The following is a 9,746-nucleotide window of genomic DNA, read 5'->3' as shown; positions in this document are numbered from 1 at the left end:
GTTACTAGTATATATGTTTTCCCTTCTCTATTCAGCAAGGTAAGAGACATCTTTACTGCTCAGAGCTTTGAGCCTGGGGCGAGATCTAGGGCCATATTACATTCTCTAAATTCCATGTGTTATCTTATGCAAGCCTCACCAGCCTATGAGGTAGGTTCTAGGAAACTAGGGCACAGAGATGTTAAGTCATGAACCAAGGTTACTCACAGCTACTCCTCCAGGCGGCCTCCGTGAAATAATCATGTGTTGGGTAGTAATGAAGTCAAGGTAGATGTCAGAGAGAGGAAGAAGATCAGTTTAATACTTTCAAAATTAAATGCCACTCAAAATTTTTATTTGCACCTTGCGATGTAAAGTTGGCCCTTTGGGAGGTGAGATATATACTGTGAGGTCTTTTTTCTTGATAATCTAAAATTTTTTTAAAAGAAAGAGGCATAAAAAGTACTTCTTTTTCCCTGAGCACAGTTCTGTCTGAAGCCAGGGGTTGGACTTGGTGACCTTTTGAAATCAATCACCAGGCATAAGGCTAGGAATTACAGCAGGATCTATGCTGGCATGCGTAGCTGCTGTGGGGTGAAGCTGATATAACCACTATACTAGTCACACATTCAAAGGCTTATCAAGTCCTTTCCGGTTTGGGTGGTTGAACGACATGCTCTTTTGTACTGCAAACCTCTGTGACAAGTCAGTGAGTGGCCAATTGGTCTGTAATCTAAACTTTATATTGCTTTTACAGACATCTTAAGAACTTTATAATTATTGGCTTTTTATTATAAGCATCTTTGCTTATCTAGTTGCAGATATGACTTCTTATTTTAAATATAACAAGTGAGGAGAAATGAGGTAAGTTACCTGTTCAAGATCACTCACAGAATCCCTAACAAAGCAAAGACTGTTTGCTTTGGGTGTTGGTGGCTCAAACTGACAGGTGATCAACCTAACCCCAGAATAATCTCTCTTTCACCTTATGAAAAAGTCTTCAAACAATAATTCTTTAGAACTGCTTCTCACATTATCATAATGGGAATCATGGGTCCAGCTGGTGTGCACTCTGCCCTAGGAAACCAAGGGAAGAGCAAAGAGTACTGAAAGAGAGAAAAACAGGCAACAAAATTATCTGCCTCTAAGAGAGAGGGAATTAGGAAGAAAAAGGAGAAAGGGAAATAAAGAAAACTGGTTATGGTGAATTGAAATAAAGAAATTGGTTATGGTGAATTCTTTAAGATGCTAAATTGGAATTCTTTAGGATGCTATGGTTAATAATGCTTTTGGCCTTAAAGTTTCTACTACCTGAAATTAATGTAGTTACTTTTGGTTAAATTTTCCTGGTATTCTACTTTCATCCTTTTACTTCTGCCTTTTTGTAACCTCTTACTTTACATGTTTCCTTTAGACAACAAGTATTTGGATTTTTAAAACTCCAGTCTGACAATGTTTCTCTTTTACCAGGAGCATTAATTCATTTACATTTAATGTAACTAGTGAACTTTTTTAAGATGTATTTATTATTTATTTAATTTATTTTTGGCTGCATCAGGTCTTAGTTGTGGCTTGTGGGATCTTCGTTGAGGCATGCGGGAACTTTAGTTGCAGCACGCTGCTTTCTCTCTAGTTGTGGCATGTAAGCTTCTCTCTGGTTGTGGTGTGTAGGCTCCAGGGAGCATGGGCTCTGTAGCTGTGTCGTGCAGGTTCCAGAGCACATGGGCTCTGTAGTTTGCGGCACGAGGGCTCTCTAGCTGAGGCTAGCAAGCTCAGTACTTGTGGCGCACAGGCTTAGTTGTCCCACGGCGTGTGGGATCTTAGTTCCCTGACCAGGGACTGAACCCACGTCCCCTACATTGTAAGGCGTAATCTTTACCACTGGACCACCAGGGAAGTCCCACTAGTGAACTTTTAAAATTATTTCTACCCTCAAATTTCAAACTATTTGTCCCACTTATTCTATGTTTCTTTTTTTAAATCTTGTCTTTCCATTTTAAAGATTTATTAATTTAACTGTTGCATTTTCCCCTTTACTAGTTAGGAATTTACACATTTTCCTCCTCTTTTTTCAATACTTACTCCTAAAAATATTCACATTTGCCTTATGAAATATCCATACCAACTTTCTGGTTACTACAATAACTTAGAACACTTTAATTCCATTTACCCCTACCTTAATATTATTATTGTGGTTTTATATTCTAATTAATTTTAAATCCTTCAAGACATTTTTATATGATTGCTGTTTATTTAGATTTATCCCCATATTTTCTAGTCTCTTCCTCTTTAATCCATCTTGTATCTCATACTGGAACCATTCTCCTTCTACCTGACTTGGATTTTTCAGAATTTCCTTTGGTAGGGAAATTCTACTAGTACAACCTCTCTCCATTTTTGTTTGCCTGAAACTAAATATATTTATTTCTCCTTAATATCTGCTTAAAATATATTTTTCTGAGTATAGAATTCTAGGTACACAGTTTTCCTCTCAGTGCATAGGAGATTTTCCCATCCTTTGGCGTCAATGTTACCTGTTGGTTTAGTTATTCCATTGGGTAATTTGTCCTTTTCTCCCGTTGCGGACACGCAGGCTCAGCGGCCATGGCTCACGGGCCCAGCTGCTCCGCGGCATGTGGGATCTTCCTGGACCAGGGCACGAACCCGTGTCCCCTGCATCGGCAGGCGGACTCTCAACCACTGCGCCACCAGGGAAGCCCCTCTCTATGGCTTTTAAGGGTTTCTCTTTTTATCTGGTGTTGGGCAGTTTCACTATGATGTATTTAGATGCAGATTTCTTTTTATTTATTTTGCTTAAGAGTTGTTAGAATTCCTGATTTTGTGGACTAGGATTTTTAAAATTATTTCTGAAATTCTCTGCCTTATCTTTCATTAAGTAATCTGAAGTAATCCGATCCAGTCTTCCCATCCCCTGCTGTTTCTGCCTTTCTGGAACTGCAATTAGTTAAACCTTTTCATTCTTGCCTCCTACGTATCAGTCCTTTCATATTTTCAATCTTGGCTTTCTGAGTTACATTATGGCTGATATTTTTCCAGTCTATTTTCCAGTCAACTAAATCTTTCTTCATCTGTGTTGAATTTGTTGTTTAACCAGTTCATTGAATTGTTAGCTTCAATTATGCATTTTATTTCTAGACGTTCTATTTGAGTTTTTTAAGTCCACATAATCATTCTATATAGATATTCTTTTAGAAAAAAAAATCCAGATTATATCCCCTCCTTGCTTAAAAAGCCTCTAAAGTCTTTCAATAATATTTTAAAAATTGAAAGAAGGAAAGAAAGAAAAAAAAGAGAAGGAAAGGAAAGAAAACCTCTAAAAGGCTGAATATGATCTGGATGCTTCTTACCTCTCTGATTTTATCTTGCATCTTCCTTTATCTCACTCAATACTATCAAGGCACTCTGGTTTTCTTTCTGTTTTCCAAAAACAAAGTTCATTCCTTCTGCAGGGCTTCTGCAACTGTTGTTTCTCCTACCTTGGCATTTGACATGGCTAGATTCTTCTCCTCATGTAAATCTTAGCTCAGATGTTATCTCCTTAGTGAGACCATGTCTGACCACACCATCCCATCCCTACCCCATTCTCAATCACTCCATAATATTGTCCCATTTTATTGTTTTCATAGCACTATTACCATCTGAAAATACTTGCTTCTTTGGTTACTTGTTTATTATCTGTCTTCTGGTAAAAGAAGCTCTTTGAGAGCAGGGACTTTATTTCTTTTTCTTTCTTTCTTTTTTTAATTGGAGCATACTTGCTTTACAATGTTGTGTTAGTTTCTGCTGTACAATGAAGTGAATCAGCTATATGTATACATATATCCCCTCCCTCTTGGACCTCCCTCCCACCCACCACCCCCATTCCACCCATCTAGGTCATCACAGAGGACCAAGCTGAGCTCCCTGTGCTGTACCACAGGTTCCCACCAGCTATCTATTTTACACATGGTAGTATATTTATGTCAAACCTAATCTCCCAATTCATCCCACCCTCCTCTTCCCCCATGTCTACACATCCATTCTCTACATCTACATCTCTATTCCTGCCCTGGAACTAGGTTCATCTGTACCACTTTTCTAGATTCCACATACATGCTTTAATATACGGTATTCGTTCCTCTCTTTCTGACTTACTTCACTCTGTATGACAGACTCTAGGTCCATCCACGTCTCTACAAATGACCTAATTTCAATCCTTTTAATGGCTGAGTAATATTCCATTGTATATATGAACCACATCTTCTTTATCCATTCCTCTGTCAATGGGCATTTAGGTTGCTTCCATGTCCTGGCTATTGTAAATATAGCTGAAATGAACATTGTGGTACATGACTCTTTTTGAATTATGGTTTTCTCAGCATCTATGCCCAGTATTGGGATTCCTGGGTCATGTGATAGCTCTATTTTTAGCTTTTTAAGGAACCTCCATACTGTTCTCCATAGTGGCTGTATCAATTTACATTCCCTTCAACAGTGCAAGAGGGTTCCCTTTTCTCCACACCCTCTCCAGCATTTATTGTTTGTAGATTTTTTGATGAGAAGGAGACAAGATTATACAATGCAGAAAAGACAGCCTCTTCAATAAGTGGTGCTGGGAAAACTGGACAGCTACATGTAAAAGAATGAAATTAGAACATTACTTAACACCATACACAAAAATAAACTCAAAATGGATTAAAGACCTAAATGTAAGACTGGATACCATAAAACCCTTAGAGGAAAACATAGGGAAAACACTCTTTGACATAAATCACAGCAAGATATTTTTGACCCACCTCCTAGAGTAATGAAAATAAAAACAAAAATAAACAAGTGGGACCTATTTAAACTTAAAAGCATTTGCACAGCAAAGGAAACCATAAACAAGACGCAAAGACAACCCTTAGAATGGAAGAAAATATTTGCAAATGAAGCAACATTCAAAGGATTAATCTCCAGAATATACAAATAGTTCATGGAGCTCAATATCAAAAAAATAACCCAATCAAAAAATGGACAGAGGGAAATTGGGGGGATGGGGGGGTGGGAAGAGGGTGGTGGTGGTGGGATGAATTGGGAGATTGGGATTGACATATATACACTAATATGTATAAAATAGATAACTAATAAGAACCTGCTGTATAAATAAATAAATAAATAAAATTAATTTTTTTAAAAAATGGGCAGAAGACCTAAATAGACATTTCTCCAAAGAAGACATACAGATGGCCAAGAGGCACATGAAAAGATGCTCAACATCACTAATTATTAGGGAAATGCAAATCAAAACTACAATGTGGTATCACCTCACACTGGTCAGAACGGCCATCATCAAAAAATCTACTAATTGCATTGAATTTGTAGATTGCTTTGGGTAGTATAGCCATTTTCACAATATTGATTCTTCCCATCCAAGTTCATGGTGTATCTCTCCATCTGTTTGTGTCATCTTTGATTTCTTTCTTCAGTGTTTTATAGTTTTCTGAGTACAGTTCCTTTGCCTCCTTAGGTAGGTTTATTCCTAGGTATTTTATTCTTTTTGTTGTGATGGTAAATGGGAATGTTCCCTTAATTTCTCTTTCTGATCCTTCATTGTTAGTGTATAGAAATGCAAGAGATTTCTGTGCATTTATTTTGTGTCCTGCAACTATACCAAATTCATTGATTAGCTCTAGTAGTTTTCTGGTGGCATTTTCTATGTATAGCATCATGAAAATGACTATACGACCCAAAACAATCTATAGATTCAATGCAATCCCTATCAAATTACCCATGGCATTTCTCACAGAATTAGAACAAAAGATTTTACAATTTGTATGGAAACACAAAAGACCCCGAACAACCAAAGCAATCCTGAGAAAGAAAAACAGAGCTGTAAAAATCAGGGGCTTTGTTTCTTTCATTCATCTCTAATTCCTTAGCATGCAGCAGAGTGTGTGGCATATAGTGATCACTTACTAAATATTTGTTTAATTAATGAACAAAGTAATGAATAATTGAATGAATGTTTGAAGGTTGTATAGTAGATGATGGTAAAGTTCCACCTGTAACCATATTGTCAACCCACAAAATACTTCACTTGGATATACTTTAGTTCAATAAACCATTCTTGAATTCCATCATTAACAGAACTCTAAACTTGTGAAATGATAAATTCTTTTCTAAATCCTAGTGCTTAATAGTGGAAGTACCTTACTCTTATAGGTTGTAAGAGTATACTGGTATACTTGGTGTATTTGGTTGGCCAAATAAGTAGAAGTTTACTTGGAAGTGCTGGATGTGGCTTTCTTGAAAGTATATCTTTGTGATCAAATTATCTGTTACCACAATGCAACAGGATCACAATGAATGCTATAAAAGTAAATGTATTTGTTTGATATGAATAAAACTGTGAATATTATATCTGGTGGTTCTTTTGTATTCTCAGTGAGTTCTGCCCACTGATAACCAGAGTGTATGGTCAGTAAGTTCTTGATTGATCTGATCTGGGTCCTACTTTTAAAGACTCATACTAACAGATTAAAGAGCTAAGGGGAAGAAACTTAATCCATCATTGCCTGTCACCAGACAGTCCAACTATTATGCAATATCATTACACTTGCCATGGTCCTCTTAAGTTAATAATTAAATTAGAAATAAATGAGAGACCCAGTGCTATTCAGTTGTTAGATTTTCACAACTTTGTAGTTTTTGCCAGGAAGTATAAGCCTTAGAAATGGACGGATTTTCCTGTGAGTTCATAATTGAAGAGATGACATTTAAAGAGTAGTACTGGGCTTCCCTGGTGGCGCAGTGGTTGGGAGTCCACCTACCGATGTGGAGGACGCGGGTTCGTGCCCCGGTCCGGGGGGATCCCGCGTGCTGTGGAGTGGCTGGGCCCATGGGCCATGGCCTGTGGGCCTGCGGTCCAGAGCCTGTGCTCTGTGGCGGGAGAGGCCGCAGTGGTGGGGGGCCCGCATACCGCAAAAAATAAAAAAAAAAAAAAAATAAGAGTAGTACTAACGCATTTATTATCAATTCCTATTCATTGGTGTAGAGACAGTGACCTTTTATAAATCTTATTTTTGGCATATGCAGTTACACCTTTAAATAGTGGCTCTTAAATTTCAAAGGAGAAAATAAATTTTTAATCTATTAGAATACTAGTCTTCTGAAAGTTCTCCAACTGGCTCCTGTTGGTTTTAAGTCAATAGTTCCCATTGTTATTATTATGCCAGTTTTAGAAAAAAATAAATCTTCCACAGACCTCAATCCGTCCTTCCTACTTAAGTTACCTTACTGTGGTGATTTTGTAAAGCAAACAAGTTTGCTGTGTCTTCTTGTTACGTATATACTTAAGTAATAGTGCACACACACTCTGCCAGGATTGTGAAATGAGTAATGCTAATATGCCCTTCAAAATAGAATATTTTTGTTCTGCAAATAAGGAAAATAAGTTTACATACAAATTTTAAAATCAGATCTTCTTCCTGCTCAAAATTAAGGATACTGACTCTAATACTCAGTCTTGGCTAGTTGTACAAAATTTTATTTCAGTAGTTCATTCAGTAAGTGTTTATTGAATATACGTAAATATGCTGGCTCTATTCTAAGTGCTTGGGATGTATTATGCGCAAAAGAGACAAAGATTCCTGCATTTATGGAAACTGCATCCTACTGACAATAAATATAATAAATAAGTTATACAGTATGTTTGAAGATGAAAACTATTATGGCAAAAAAGGAGAGCAGGGTAAGGCGGATAGAGGGCTATGATGAAGTTTTAAGTGTATGGCCTCAGGAGAAGATAACATTTGAGCAGAGACCTGAAGGATGTGAGGGAGGGAGCCTTGTGGATTTCTGAGAGAAGCACATCCCAGGCAGAGAGAAGAGCTTGTGCAAAGGCCCTGTGGTAGCAGGAGGGTGCCTGGCATGTTTAAGGAAGAGCAAAGAGACTTGTGTGTCTGGAGATGAGGTCTAAGAGGTAACATCAATGAAGTTGGAGGAGGGCCTGATCAAGTATAGCCACACAGGCCCTTGGAAGGCCTTTGGCTTTTACTCAGAATGAAGTGAGGAGCTATTTGCTAGGTTTGGACCAACAGCGTGATATGGTCTGACTGACTTTTAGAAAGAATAATGGTGACTGCGGGGCTGAGAATAGATGTAGTAGGACCAGGACCTGGATTGGACTAAGGAGGCTATTTAGGAATCCAGGCAATTATAAATGGTGTTTGAAAATCTAAGTTTTATAATCTAGTTATGTAAATTTAATTCCCTAGGAAAGAATTTATATCTAGTGGCCTGTGTCTGAAAACAGAAACGTGTAATAGGAAACATTCTGACAAAACTGATGCCAGATATGTAAATGTGACTGCAAATCTACCAACTGAATTTTGAGTTATTGAATCATACTGAACTATACTTTATATCTGGATTGTGGCACAAAAATAAAACATCCTAACCCTAGATACACGTTTTCATTATGCATTTGGAGAGAACAAAGGTGGAATTTTCCTCTCCTCTTTTGCCTTTAGCTCTGCTCCCTTTCTCTCTCTCTTCAGTGTATGATAATTACATGTTGAGACATTACAGGTGAAATTGTGAGGTTTATAACATATATGTGACCAAAGTAACACTTGCTGTTACCTGACTTCCCTGCCAAAGTCCAGTAAAAGAGGTATCTGTCTTCTATTGGCCATTAGAAAACATCTGGATTGTACTTTTTAGTAAACTAAACCCTCATCCATGGTAAAGACGTGGATGTGAATATGTTATCCAAAATCTATTGATAGTTTATAATTTTTAAAACCTTTATGTATTTATATAACAGGAAGATAAATCTAAAGTGTTTTTAAACACATACCCAAAGAGATCAGCTTCAGAAATTAGCAAGACTGTATGATCCAGGCACCCAATCTTAAGTCTTCTCAACACCTTAGCTCCCAAAGATCTAGTCATACCGAAAGCCTTTCAGTTCTCTGTGAAAGGTGTGTTTCCTGGCCCCAGGTCTTTTGCATGTACTGTTCCCTTTTCTTGGGGAGATCCTTTTACCCCCCACTTCAGCAGGCTCACTCTTACTCATATGTCAGGCACATATGAGGTAGCACTTCCTCCAGAAGTCCTCCCTGTTTGTTTGTTTTGTTTTGTTTTTTGGCCGCATCATGCAGCTTGTGGGATCTTAGTTCCCTGACCAGGGATTGAACCCTTGCCCCCTGCAGTGGAAGTGAGGAGTCCCAGCCACTGGACCATTAGGGAATTCCCCCTCCCTGTCTTCTTTTTTTTTGTGGTACGCGGACCTCTCACTGCTGTGGCCTCTCCCGTTGCAGAGAACAGGCTCCAGACGCACAGGCTCAGCGGCCATGCCTCACGGGCTCAGCCGCTCCGCGGCATGTGGGATCTTCCCGGACCAGGGCACGAACTCGTGTCCCCTGCATCGGCAGGCGGACTCTCAACCACTGCGCCACCAGGGAAGCCCCTCCCTGTCTTCTTAATTCTGTGTTCCCTTTGTGTTTCCACTGGGTAACCCCCATGATAGCACTTCTCATATTCTATCATAGGTGCTTGTTTTCTTATCTAACCACAAGACTGTGAGCTATGTAAGATGGCGAATGTCTTGTGTCTTTTGTTTTTTGGTATCCTGAGCACCCAACAAATGCCTGGTGCATATTAGGTATCTAATAAAAAATGAGTCCTGTCTATAGCCTTCCTCAACATTTATCATCTTGCCTATTTCCAGAGCATTCACTTAATAAATATTAGTCAGCATCTACCATGTGCTGGGCACTGAC

This window comes from Orcinus orca, chromosome 9 (genome assembly GCF_937001465.1).
Source record: "Orcinus orca chromosome 9, mOrcOrc1.1, whole genome shotgun sequence".
NCBI lineage: Eukaryota > Metazoa > Chordata > Mammalia > Artiodactyla > Delphinidae > Orcinus > Orcinus orca.
Note: the sequence above shows the minus strand (reverse complement) of the source record.